Consider the following 9,622-nt stretch of genomic DNA (forward strand, 5'->3'; position numbering starts at 1 on the left):
GAAGTATTTGAAACTCTTGACTATCCCTTTTAAAAAATATCTCTACCCTTGAGTTTTGTGGAGGTATTCCAGCTGTACTTCTATTGGCTTTGCTAGCTCCTTCTCTGATTCCATAAATGTGAGTTTCCTCCAAGGTTGAGGCCTGAGGTCATTTTCTCTTTCTACACTTTCCCCCAAGGTATTCTCTTTCCTCTTTTAGGTTCAGCTCTCACCTCTGTACAGCTTTCTCCTTAGTCTATTTCTCAACAATTCAATTACTATCCTAAGACACCATTGTATATTTAAAACAAATTGCTGGATGGCACTACAGAATATTTGACCAGCACATTAAACTCAGTCTGCCAAAAACAGACCCACATCTTTCCTGACAAACCAGCAGCTCTTCTTTGAGACTTCTATCTATCTGCTGATAAAATCTTTAAGATAATAATAATGGAAAAATAATAACAGAAAACATTTATTGAGTGCTTTCTGTGTGCCAAGCACTATTACAAAATGATTTACATTTAACATCATAATACCTCATAATAACCCTGCAAAATAGATACTGTTATCATAATTTTACAGAGAAGGAAACTGAGAGATTAGAGATTAAATAACTTGCACAAAGTTAATAGCAAGCAACAGGGGTAGGCAGACTACAAGCTCAAACACAGGCTAAACTATTAAGGACCAGTAATCCAAGCAGCAGGAATCTGGATTTTTCTAAAAATTAATGCTCTGAAATGATTCATTTTCAAAGAGTCCATTTTATTGAATGCCAAGGACATCATGACCTAGCAGATGGGGTTATAAGAAGTTGACTGGAGAAAGGAAGGTTATGATACTGTTTTCTTTCTTTAATGGGTACCAGTGAGGCATTCAAACACCTCCTTTATTGTACTATATAATTGCCTCTGAGTTCTTCCGTTCATTCATTTATTTACTACACACTTGTTAAGTAGCTCCGTTGAGCCTAAATTAAACTAGAATTTGAAGTCAATTTGCAATTTGCCATGAGAACATGGAGAAGTAAACAATTGAGGAGGTGGGAGACTCTTTTATGAACAGGGTGCTTTTGAATTTTCATGACCAATAAATACTTTGGCATGGTAACTCAGTGACTCTGCTTGTACTCTTTGATCATAAGGGCATTAAAGACTCCCTTTTTATGTCAATACAAGTAGTGACATACGAGCCTAACAAGAAATGTCTTCATATTTAGCCCTTTTCATTCAAGGAGGAGAAGAAATACATTGAGATTTATCAAATCTATGTATATATCCCACACCCATTCTGTACTCACAAAAGCCCCAAGGGAATGGATCAGAAAGAACAAACATATCTTGACTCAGCTAAGGTGCACAATGATGATAATAACTTATATTTACATTGACACCGCAAACTTCAAAGTATGCTCACAAAGAGACATCATCTCATTTTATATAAAAGAAATTCCAAAGTCTGCCTTCAGCAAAATAATAATCTCTAGTGAGTCTATCTTTTAGGCATCTGTCCAGGCCCCCCAAGTTACACCCTCAAACTCTACCCTCACACCCTTCTGCTATGTTCTTCTCATTCAACGTATGCTTTGGATTTGTTTTCTGTCCCTATGGACACTCACCCAATTCAGAAGAATAGGTCTTTAAGAGAGAACCTGTTTCAATAATTCATTCATTCAACAAACATTTATCAAATTCCTACTTGGTGCCAGGCACTATGCTAGATGTTGGAAATAAAATTGTTTGCAGAAACATACAGTACTTTCCTTACTTGGGGCTTGCTCTACCACCAACACAGAACACTACAAATTGGCCAGTGAACTGGCTCCACTTTATTGTCTTATCAGATTTGTCCCTTCCAACTCTGGTTTCTGTTTGTTTTTGCTCAGACTTGGAGACAGTTTCTTGACTTGGGTATCAGAGCTTGGCTAATCAGCAGCTCTACTTTTACACTATATCCAGTCTTGATATCCTGTATCCTGTCTATAATATTCATAGAATCTGCCAATCTGGCTTTGCTATTTCTACCTCAGCAGTAAAAGTTCAACTGCTCTGCAAACCCATTATTGAAACTAAGATAGGATCCCTGCCTCCTTTCTTTGAATTCCTCCTCTTACATTTCTCTTTTGCTTTATTATCCTCTCATCCATATTGGTCTCGTTTTCCCCTTCCATCCTTCTTGCCTCACCCTCTTTGTCCTCTGGCCTGGACCCTTCAAAACCCTGGTGATCTCCCAAGTCACACTATGAAAAGGCCTGAAAACCCATAACACATTTCTTAATGGACTGTGTATATTTTTCAGACTTCCTGGAACCCAAGGCTAACATAGCTATGATAGAATCCAGCTTGCCCAACCAAAGAAACCTAATTCAGTGAAGTCATCAGTCTCTCAAAGCCAACTGATCTTCTCTAGAATGTAGGAATCTTTTTCTGTAATCAGCTTTCCTAAAAACATCATCATTTGGATCATTTGCTCTTCATGGTCACCATTGTAGTTGGGCAAATATCCAAGCTTCCTGAATTTGTAGAAGTAAGGCTTTGGATTCTGGCCCTCTCCAAGAGGTTTTGAAAACCTTCCAAATTTCATGGCATAAGAAGATGCCCTTATTGCCTCTCTGAAATGTTGGGGATCTTAGTGCTCAAACATCTCCTGGAAACAGTGTAATGTAGTAGAATGAATACAGATTGGATGGCAGAAAATCTGGGTTCTCCTCCTAGCTATGCCACTGATTTACTTAGAGACTTCAGACAAGTCCTTTGCTGCAGGCTTCTGGTAACTCACATGCAGAATGTAGAGGCCATTCGAGGTCATACTATGGTTGTTTCCAGCTCATCATGTCCACAAATCTATTTTTGCAGCCTCTGTAATCAATAAGAATTTCTGTAACCATTTTATTCCATTTGAAAAGCCACATGATGGTTATGGTTTCCTAGACCATTGCGGCTGTGCTGGGTAGAGATACATAAAAATAAACAAACAAAACAAAACAGGATAAAATGCTGGCTGCAGGTGCTTCTGTTTTTCATTCAGACGCAACTGAATTCCAGAATAGCAGAGTTCGCAGTGGTCAGTGTCATGGAAACGGCCGCTAGGGAGTGTTATAAGAATACCAGTAAACTGAAAGCACCGTTGCTGGTTGATGAGCTAGAAGTGGAAAGGCCTCTGAGCAGATGAGTTTCTTCTTTTAACTGATCTACCCCTTTAGCAGGAACCAAACTGCAGCTCCCTTAGACATTTAAATGATGTTCATATTTTAGCGCTTGAACATTAGCTCTGTGAATACCTAAAATGAGGCTAAGTGAAAACTGGATAAACATTTGCCCGACATTGTCATTGGCCTTTCTCTAATGTCAAAGATGGATTTGCATAATTATGCTGAAAGCTAAGAAACTGTACACATCAGGAGGTTTCCTGGCTAGTGTTAGGTTTTAGTCATGCTCCAGCTGTGACGCTCAAGAGGAAGAAAATCTCCTTTCAGAAATGAATAGACAGGGACTTCCCTGGTGGTCCAGTGGTCAAGACTCTGTGCTCCCAATGCAGGAGACCCAGGTTCAATCCCTGGTCAGGGAACTAGATCCCATGTGCCACAACTAAGATCCAGTGCAGCCAAATAAATAAATAAATATTTTTTTAAAAAGATAAATTTACTTAAAAAAAGAAATGAACAGAGTGCACACTTTCTAAGACAGTATAGTAACAGCTTAATGACAATTTAACTTGCATTCTGATTTCCAAGGTATAATTAAGATAGGCCCGATAAGCAACTGATCGACCGAACAACCTTTTGCTTCGTATCAAAAGGGCTTCAGAGGGGAGAGTACAAGCAATGTTACATCGTAAACCTCTTCTCGATTAAAATTCTTTCAAGCTGGCCAGATGCCTGATACAAGCAAACTTCTGAAGACTTCCATTGTAACAGGTGTGTGTAATTGTGCAACCCTGTCTTTCCAAGGTCACAGCAACCATAAAATGTCTCTTTTGCAAGTGTCTACAAGGGGAAAATGCTGAAGTAGGTGATGCCTCTTTAGTTCCCAAATTTCATCCCTTCTGTGGGTGAAGTAACCTCAGGCTCTCTTTCCCCAAATGCTTTTTCATGATCCAACCCTTCTCTCACAAAAGGATTTACAGCCTCTTAGTCTAGAGGATCACTTCTTTTATACTGTCAGGAGATCATCCATTTTTTTTAACTTTCAGTTGTAAATAACAGTTCCGTTTTTTATAATCTTGAATAAGACACAAATACTTGAAATACATTAATAAGGAAAATTTATTAGAAGAGTAAAATTCTTAAGGTCCTGGAATGAAGCACCAACTAAAAGGGAACATGCAGATTTTTGCTCAACTAGTGGACAGACACATTTCTAAGGCAACAGACTCACTTGGCACCTGGGAAATCATAGCATCTGGGTAAGCAGTAAGATCAGCTTTCCAAAGGAATATTTTCATGCAGACCTAACAATATGTTGCACATTGAGATTTCATGGTTACAAAGCCTTATGTGCTTTTTATATAACACGATCTATATTTTTCATTATCCCGTTGACTAACAGGATTTCTATGATATGTGGGTTTCACTATGGAATTGATAAATATCTAGGATTATTTCATGGGGAAAAGCAAAGGTGACAAGTAACCCTTTTTCATTCACTCGCACTACTTATTAGGTTCAAAATGTGATTGTTTCTTTGTTTGGTTTTCCTGCTTATATGGTATATTGAGCAGAATCTTTATATGCAGTTCTTCTCTGATCACATTATCCCATCCTGTGCACAAAAAACTTTTACCAGACTTCAAATGCCACAGAGCACACCTTCTAGCTTATTTCTGGTTTGAACTGGAGGTTGCAGCTTGTGCAATTTGCTAAACGGCAATTCACCTTGGAACAACTTCATAAACAGAGTAGGCAGATAGATTGATTCAGAATTTCTGATTTTTTAAAGGGCAAGAAGGCAAATGTCTAGCTTCTCTAAGGCACAAAGGCAGCAGCAGAAACAAAAGCCACATCCATTTTTTAACAGATTATTATTATTAAAACATTGCACTTTTGCACTTTCACAACACTTTACGATTTACAGAGCCCTTTTATGACCACTCTCTCTTTTGATATTCACGCCAACCCTGTGGGACAGGTGTTTATTAATATAGGCTTTTGAAAGATGAAGAAATTCAGGCACAAAAAGATTCAGTGACTTGCCCAAGGTTGCACTGTGAGTTAGTATGCATAAGTATGAGTTGCCTTTTGTGCAAGGTAAATGAGGAATGGAGGTATCTGAAGAACTCATAATTCTATCCCCTAAGGTCCTGATTGTGAAGAAAATCTCACAGCAGTGTGTGCCATGCTCATCTTTATTTCGAATAGTGTTTTCAGTATGTTAAACATTGTGCAGAAGCAGCAGACAGGCAGGTCGCTCAGTGAAACTGGCATGATGCAGATGTGACAGCTCATGTTCAATAATGAGCTAGCGCTCAACATTATGTGCGAAATAATCCATGTGCAGTGTGACCTAAACACCACGAAACACCCTGATTAAGGTGTGACCTCGTTTGGATTTCATGCTTTTTTATTTACCGATAAACTTGGTAAATTAAAATCTACCCCTCAAGCATGTCAGGGAGTAATTTTCTTATGGCTTGATTTTTATTAACCATCAGCCAACCCACCTAACAAATGTCAAACATTAGCCTGTTGTTGAATACTCACTCTGAGAGACACATGTCAAAACCTAGATACTCTGTGAGATCTTTTGGGACTAATTTCCAACACCTAAAATAGCCATGTTCCCCAATCTCTCTGGAGTCTCCCAACAAATGCCAGTTAATGAAAATACAGGGATACCTCCTGCTCCTCTTCCTGCTGAATTTTTTTCTAAAAAGGAAAAAGAAAATGAAATGGAGGTTCTAGCATATTCTACGAATGCAAGCTTTTAAAAATAAGAAATGGGAAGTTTGCAGCATTTGTAGCAAACTTCTCTTTCCTTAGAGATGTTTTTAAGGTAACGTGATATTCTGTATTTTAAAAGCTATTTCTACAAGAGAAAATGAGTTTTATCTACCAACTTTTATTGTTGAAATTTACTAAACCTGCCAGCTGAAATGCGTTTATGTGAAAAGCTGCACTTTGAGGAAGGTAATTACTACTTGTATATGTTTCCATTGCCACTGCTCATTCTCATTGTCATAGATTTAAAAGAACGGGTTTAGGGCTTCCCTGGTGGTGCAGTGGTTGAGAATCTGCCTGCCAATGAAGGGGACACGGGTTCGAGACCTGGTCTGGGAAGATCCCACATGCCACTAGGGCAACTGGGCCCATGACCCACAACTACTGAGCCTGCGCGTCTGGAGCCTGTGCTCCGCAACAAGAGAGGCCGCGACAGTGAGAGGCCCGTGCACCGCGATGAAGAGTGGCCCCTGCTTGCCGCAACTAGAGAAAGCCCTCACACAGAAAGGAAGACCCAACACAGCCAAAAATAAATAAATAAAAATAAATAAATTTATAAAATAAAGAACGGGTTTAAATAATGCAATGCTTATTAGTGTATGAATATGGACCTAATTGTTCCTTTTTGACTCTCAGAAGTAATTGGTAATGTCTTCTATGCAAGTTGGTTAAGGAATGTGCTACATATGCAATTATAACTAAAAACTTTCACTTGGAAAACTGCAACCTTATCTTCATTGTCTTTTAGTAGCACAATAGCTGCCTGTCACTCTGTACTTTCCTTAGAAGATCTGTTATAAGAATATGTTCAGAACTGTAAAAACAAGTATACCCAGTATATTGAATTATAGCCGAGTCAAACAGTGCCCTGTAGCCCTGTAATCCCTCACATACTCAGGTTGCATCGAACAAAGCCAAAAGGATAGTTGAAAAATAAAAGCAAAATGGTTATTTGGCATGAAGTAGACCTTGAGATAACCCCCAGTTTTGTTTCGTTTTGTTTCTTTTGGGTTCAGTTTCCTTTTCAACTGGACATACCGATTCAGGAAGTGGCATAGCCTGAATGTTCTAGAAGTTTCTCAGAAATCTTTTCAGTGACTTTTTCTAAGACTCAACGAAAAACGTTTCCACCTAACACTGCAAATTTCTCTTTCCTACCAGCTTAGAAAATGCCTGTCATATTTCAAAACGTGCTAGAGATTGATGAGATTTTAGTTAAATTTGCTAGAAGACTATAAACACTCATTTTAAAAACACTAAGCTCATTTTCTATATATTATTGCTCAACTTGTAAAAGTGAAAAAGTCTCTCAAATAAGCAGATTTCTTTTTGGTTGCATGTTGCCAAATATTAGTTAGGCTAATTGTGCTTGTTTGTTTGGTTGGTTGGATTTTTATCCAGAATGACTAATCATAAGTGCAATTTCATAGACCCCCATATACATGAATTTCAAAATAGCTTTGCTATGTACACTTTATACTCCATGAAGCCAGTTTTCAGTATATTTGTTTTATGTTATACTGACATCTATGGACTCCATAAAAGAAATTCAGCTATTTAGAAAAATTCTGTTGGCTACTTAAAAGCAATTTAAAATGTGACTCAACTATGTAGAATAAGGGTCTCTAAGTCCACTGTGAGTAAGCAACTGGTTGATCTTTGAACCTCATCACTTAGATCGAAATCTTTACAAATCTCTTCTACCTACCTGCACTACCTACCTACAATCAAAACTTAAGGGAGGGGCTTCCCTGGTGGCGCAGTGGTTGAGAATCTGTCTGCTAAGGCAGGGGACACGGTTTCGAGCCCTGGTCTGGGAAGATCCCACATGCCATGGAGCAACTAGGCCCATGAGCCACAACTACTGAGCCTGCGCTCCGCAACAAGAGAGGCCGTGATAGTGAGAGGCCTGCGCACTGTGGTGAAGAGTGGCCCCTGCTTGCCACAACTAGAGAAAGCCCTCGCACAGAAACGAAGACCCAACACAGCAAAAATAAATAAATTAATTAATATACTCCTAACCCCAACATCTTAAAAAAGTAAATAAATACAAAATAAAAAAATAAAAACAGCACTAAATTAAAAAAAAAAAACCTGCGGTTTCCCTGGTGGTGCAGTGGTTGAGAATCTGCCTGCTAATGCAGGGGACACGGGTTCGAGCCCTGGTCTGGGAGGATCCCACATGCTGCGGAGCAACTAAGCCTGTGAGCCACAACTACTGAGCCTGCACGTCTGGAGCCTGTGCTCCTCAACAAGAGAGGCCACGATAGTGAGAGGCCCGCGCACCGCGATGAAGAGTGGCCCCCGCTTGCCACAACTAGAGAAAGCCCTCGCACAGAAATGAAGACCCAACGCAGCCAAAAATAAATAAATTAATTAATTAAAAAAAAACTTAAGGGAGAAGCACTGAGTCTCCATTAGTAAAGAATTAGCATCTCCTCTTTAATTAAGAGTGATCCTTATTAGTGAGACAATAAGGGGGATGCTGTCAGTGCATATAAATTTGTTTGTTATATCCTTACAGTAATATCCATTGCTGTAATTATTAACACTGCACTAAATACTAGGGATAAAATAATGAATAAATAGATGCCGGCCCTGACCTCAAGGAACTCACAGTCTTAATGGAGGAGACAGAGAAACAAAACAGGCAATTTATAATAGAATATGATAAGTACTATGATAGAATGAATTTGTCAGCATAGGCTAAATACTGTAACAAACCTCAAGGTATCAGTGGCTTAACTCAGTAAAGTTCAATGTGATCAGGAAGAGGCAGAGGGGCCTCTACTCCAACCAGTCATTCAGGGACCTAGATTCCTTCAATCTTACAACACCATCATCTTCAACACATGGTCTCTAAGATCATCATAGAGGGAAAAGAAAGAGAGTGTGGAGAAAACACATCCACTCTTACCACTTCTGCCCAGAAAAAACATCACTTCTGCCCACATTGCATGGGGGAGAACCAGTCAGGTGGCTCCATTTAGACAAAGGAAGACTGGGAAAGATAGTTCAGCTGTGTCCCTAAGAAAAGTAAACAAGCTTGGTGAACAAATATTGATAAGTAAATGTAACTAGTGGCAACTTGGTAACTTGTTAGCTAGAGGTAACTAGAGATAACTAGATGAAAACAAGAAACTAAGAAAAAAAAAAGCCCTCTCAAATCTAATGTCTTATTTCTTACTAGAATAAGTGAGAACTATAGAAAACTAGAAAAAAAATAGAGGAGAAAATTAGCCAATAACTAGGTAATTAATAACTAGATAACCAGAATAACTGGAGTAAGCCAAGAGGCTCAGAATGATACTTTATTCTCTCAACTCTAAATTCTCATTTCTTGCTGGAATAACTATTGATAACTAGAAGTAACTAGTGTTGATTAGCAATAACTAGAGTAACTAGAGTAAACCAAGAAGCTCAAAAACTCATTCCTCTCCAATCTAACATTTTATTTCTTGTTAGAACAGTGAGTGAGAACTTTAGAAAACTAGAGACAAATAGAAACATTATATAATTAGTCAACTAGTGACAAGCTAACTAATAGCTACATACTACAGACAACCAGAATAACTAGAGTGAGCCAAAGGGATCAGAAATACACATTCCACTCAATTCTAATTTCTCATTTGAATAACTATGGGTTACTAGATACAACCAGAGTAATTAGGTAAATAGTTAACTAGAGATAGCTAGAATAAC

This window comes from Mesoplodon densirostris, chromosome X (assembly GCF_025265405.1).
Source record: "Mesoplodon densirostris isolate mMesDen1 chromosome X, mMesDen1 primary haplotype, whole genome shotgun sequence".
In the NCBI taxonomy this organism is placed as follows: Eukaryota; Metazoa; Chordata; class Mammalia; order Artiodactyla; family Ziphiidae; genus Mesoplodon; species Mesoplodon densirostris.